The 4,829-nt window shown below is 38.6% G+C and overlaps 1 protein-coding gene across 2 annotated transcripts in view; it reads left to right on the top strand.

The window, feature by feature from the left end:
- Positions 1-4,829, top strand: part of HOXB3 (homeobox B3) — a 27,539-nt gene that overhangs the window by 4,175 nt on the left and 18,535 nt on the right. Inside the window, exon 2 of one of the 2 annotated variants that reach the window (XM_018565979.1) lies at positions 4,675-4,735. The exons of the other annotated variant lie outside the window; for it this stretch is intronic. The gene's annotated coding sequence lies outside the window, so the exon portion shown is untranslated. The remainder of the gene's footprint in view (positions 1-4,674; positions 4,736-4,829) is intronic. 2 annotated transcript variants of the gene reach the window in all.

Here is a 4,829-nt window from a genome sequence, read left to right as displayed (position 1 = left end):
AATCATGGATAGTATCCTCTCATGTTTATGAGACTAAAGAATACATAATTCCTTGTTGTGTATTTAGATAATCACAGACTAGGGTAAAGATGACTTCTTTAGTAAATCAGCCATAGGGTATTTTGTGTTTGTACCTGACTGCAACACTTTTTTTGTAACATAGAGTGTTGGTGTTATAGACACCTGAGAAAATAGAAGATCCGTATATGGGTCATGCTCTACATATACAATACATTTACATGTGGATTGTGAATGTATACCACCACAGTCACTATCCTCTCTGTTCATGTATTTCCTGCATAACTGCTCCAAGAGAAAAAGAGAAACATCTATATTTGTCTTACAATTAAAAACGTAATTATGAATTTTGAGTTGATTTTGGGGCCATACAACACACAGCAGAACAAAGACGTTGTGAATGTAGCCGGATTGCCCAGTATGGTGTTTCACATCACAATGCACAACCATTATATTTCTCTGGTTAATCATTTACAATACTACAAACTTTTTTTTTTTTAACAGTGTGTCTACATAAACAGACGCTACATACAACACACCCAACTCAAACATACAGCTTTTGTCTTTGTAATCACACACAACACAACTTTATATTTCCAAATACTTTCAGAGTATACTTGAACATTTGTGTGTGTGCTAAAAACAGACACATTAACGCCACTTCTTTATTACATTTTGTTTTAAATTAGTTTTGCATTTTGTGTAGATAACACGTCATAGAAGTAGTTTCCAGTTAGTTTAGAGTTTGCAGTGTCGTGTTAGAATAGATACATGCTTGCTTTTATTTGTGTCAAGTTTGTGTCAAAGTTGTACATATAGAAATTATACATTACACAGGTTGTTCTTAACACAAGACTTAAAACAAAACGGGTGGTGGATAGTGTAGAATGAACTGGATGATCAGACAAGAGAGGTGTGGAGTGGAGAGGAGGTGTATAATATGGGTAGATGGCCGAGGGCTAAGATAGAAAGATGAACAGAGCAATATGCAAACAGAGAGTGGTGGGAGGAGAATCGTATGCAATGAGAAAATAGTATTTTAGTTCTATGGAAATGCAAGAAGAGAGTCAATGGAGAAGCAAGCCGAAGTGAGATGAATAGACAGTGGGGGTAAAATATTTTTGTTTTAAATGTAAATAATAATTAGAAAAAAAGTTTAAGGTTAGTAAATGCAATAGCCAATACAGGGACAGAGGACACTTCTTTGTCTCTAACGCCCTTGTGATTCCAGCAAATGCAAGAGTGCACCAGTAATTTCTCAAGTAGCCATGTGGTTACTGCATTTAGAGATCCTGTGTTTCCAGTTACAAACATCATTTCCGTTAAATTTGTCACCTCCTCAGGTTTTGGCAAAGGTACAACAAACGGATATTGAACAGCCAAGTGCTAAAGCGTGGAAAAGGGCTAAGGGCCGTTCCTGATTTATCTTAGATGTACAAGGGCCAGGCAGTGTAGGGCCTGTCATATTGAGATGAGATGTGGGTACAGGCAGTATATACAATGAAATAAATAATAATAAAAATGTATATATTTATATATAGATTATATATATATATATATATCGATACATGTAGATTTAAAAAAATCCCTTTAAAGCATAAATATGAAACCGAATCTTAGTATTTTCTCAGAAAATTGTCTTCCATTACATTTCCCCTGCCTCGGAATGATTCTCCTAGCCTCCAGCAAAGCGGAATATATTTACCAAGCGGTTCATCTGCTCAGGAATGAAATCTGAGACAAACCACAAGGTCCTCAGTGACCTTAATGTAATTGATTTTATCATAAATCTCCAACTTGATGAAGAAACAAAGTTTTTATTGAAGTAAATTGATATTAATGGAGTTTTTTTGGTTGGAAATTTAAACTACCTTTGTTGTTGCTTCCCATCTCAGTGTTTCTTTCACTAATTGGAAGGAAATAGCAGACAATACTATCACTGTTAAAGGGCAGAATCCTAGAAGTTCTGGTGGAAGCCATTTCCTATCCTTATTTTAATGTCCGCTCGATAAATAGTTGGAAACTCCCCTAAGTAGTCCTTGGAAATGACGATTTATACCGGCTTCATCTTAAACCTACTGAAGCTTTAATAATCTTCTCCAAATAAAGGGAATAAACGACTTTTGAGTGAATACTTGCCTCTTGCGGGAGACCCAACATGTAGTCAGGGTATGACCTCGGCTTTAGAGATCTTACAAATAAGTAATCTTACAATGAGGGCATTGATACCCCGTTAAATATTAACCAGTGGGGCTTCTTTTTTCATGTTTAAATTGCTGCCGGGTACAGCAGACACATGGGCACTTCTATGTACATTTTACGTACTTAAAAATAATAAGAGTGCATTTTTAACATCTAAAATAACCCACACGATTATCTCTTGTGCCTAAATGTGGAATTAAAATCTTCTTAAAATCTTCAAGCAGTAAGCTCAATGCCGCAGGGATGGTGTAGTTCCTTGGATGGCTTCTACCCAACTTCTGTTAAAGAGAGCTAGAACTCCAGAAATTAGGATTGGCTCCTGATATGATTTTTGCAGAGAGGCCCTAATATTGTATGAGGTCACCTTTCCATAGGCCAGCACGTGGGGATCGTTCTTTCATGGAAGTGGTGAGATAAAGCCAGGAACTGTTTTTGTCTTGGTTGATATGAAGCGTGGGTGTGAGCCAGCCCACCTCCTCCCAGACCCACCAGCAAAGTGCAGAGTCAGGTTATCGTTTTAAAGGGGAGAGAAGAGGCTTGGAGCTCCCACCAGATGCGCCGCTTTGAAGCGCTGGTCCTGCTAGGAACTGGAATTTTATCAGCTCCCCTGTCCTCCATACATTCCTGGACTGAGTTCCACTCACCTCCAGACTTTGTTCTGACCCTCAAGATGAAAGCAATCCAGCAGAACTGCGGCCAACAGCAGGGAACACTCATAAAACTTCTGGCGCTGTGATCCTTGGAAGACCTGCCAAGGAGACACATGAACAAGGCGATCCTGCTCCTCTGACCATCTCTGGTCCCTAGTCCTTCATCTGATATATGTGCTCCTTTGCCAGCAATCACAGGTCGGCCAGAAATGAGTCCTCTGCAGGAGAGGTGACCTCTGACAGAAGCCTGACAAAGGTCTTCCATGCTCTTGTAGTGTCACATGAATAATATTTGATCCTACCTTCTCAGGTGAGTTTACTAAAGGCACCATATTAACCATTAAGTAACACTTAAGAATTTACCGTATATTTTTATCTATTCCATAAGAAGAAAATTCTGATGTGAATAATGGGGTGGGTGCTCTAGTATGTGCTACTACTCTATTAACAAGCGTTATTTAATTGGGAAAGCATTGGTACAGATCCGTTCCAACTCTACAATCTCCCTCTCAGTCCTCATTTTTCTTAAGTAATAACTTTTATCTTGAATCCAGCGAGGAAATGAATAATTAACTGGCCGTGATGTGTGTTTTGTGGCCTGGTGCCAGGGCCACGTGTAATAAAGAATATATAGCCACCGGTCCATGCTTTTCGAGGTCACAGTGATTTGTGAGGGTTTTACACACAGTTAAAAATATGTGCTAATAATATTTAAAGACCAGTAAGTCACATGCTGAAGGAGGATTATATATGAGATTTGATATATATCACTGGGACGCAAGACTACTCAAAGGGAAACACGTGGCTGCAACAAAGTATATACACGATTATGTACATAATGATACACCTCTGTATAAATCCTGTATTTATTGTCGCCCCGACAGGCAGAAATGTGAGCACCATTTTATATTTATACATGTCAGGGGCCTAACTGCATAAAAGCCGAATAGGGGCGACCATTGAAATCATCTTAAAATGGCGAAAAACAGCACTGTAGGGAAGCATATGTGGTTATGGGTTTCGCCAAGTTCTGAATAGCTTATGGGTCCTACACACTGGAGTTGATTTGCTAAAGGAGTAGCTGCTGATCATTATGCTTAGTAAATAAGAAGAAGCTTTTGCACACCCAATCATCTGCAAATGGATTTTGCTTGCACATGATTCGGTGATTAAAGTAAGCAAAGCTTCACATGTTTCACTGAGCTAAGTGAATCTATACTTTGCAAAATAAACATCCCTTGTTCCTTTATCAACCCTTTTGGAACCTTGCAGCCAAAGAAGGGACAGGGACAAGCATCAGCCAAAGTAGGACAGATATATGGAACATTTGAGCGTTTGATTAACGAATTTGATTCATTCCAATTCACTATCATGATCTGATTTACAAAAACAACACGTATACAGTGCCCACTTCAAATACTAATTCGGATCAGAGCAATCTATATTTTTAATAAATTCGCACGGAGCAGATTGAAGTGTTGGAAGTAAACAGATACTATACATATGGCTCATTTAGCACACGCTTCCTATGGGGGTGGTTTTCTAAGGGGCAATTTGTTCACCAGCATCGGCTTTTCGCGTTCCTTACAAACAGTAGGTTATATGAAAGGAATATCACATTTGCTGAGAAAGTATGACGAATTCCAAATGGATACTGTTTCAGTTAATGAGCTTGTTGCATGTTCAGAATCCTAAACCAGAGACAATGTAACATGTTAACCAGTACTTGTTATTGTGCCATTTGTACATAGTGGCCGTTCTATTTTATCAACTGGTAACAAGTTTGGTTGCTTTGATCCCACAGCTCCTTTCTGCTGTCTGTTCCTGTTGCTTATCGGCATATACTGGACAAGATTATTCAACTGGTAAGTTTAGTTCATCGATATGTGACATCGGAATGGGGGAGTTGGCGGTGTACTAAAGGAGGAGCTACAAGAAATGTATAAATAAATATATATA

Source organism: Nanorana parkeri, unplaced genomic scaffold (genome assembly GCF_000935625.1).
Source record: "Nanorana parkeri isolate BGI_ZX_2015 unplaced genomic scaffold, ASM93562v1 scaffold905, whole genome shotgun sequence".
Lineage (NCBI taxonomy): Eukaryota > Metazoa > Chordata > Amphibia > Anura > Dicroglossidae > Nanorana > Nanorana parkeri.
The sequence above is the reverse complement of the archived record's forward strand: the minus strand, read 5'-3'. Positions and strand labels throughout refer to the sequence as shown.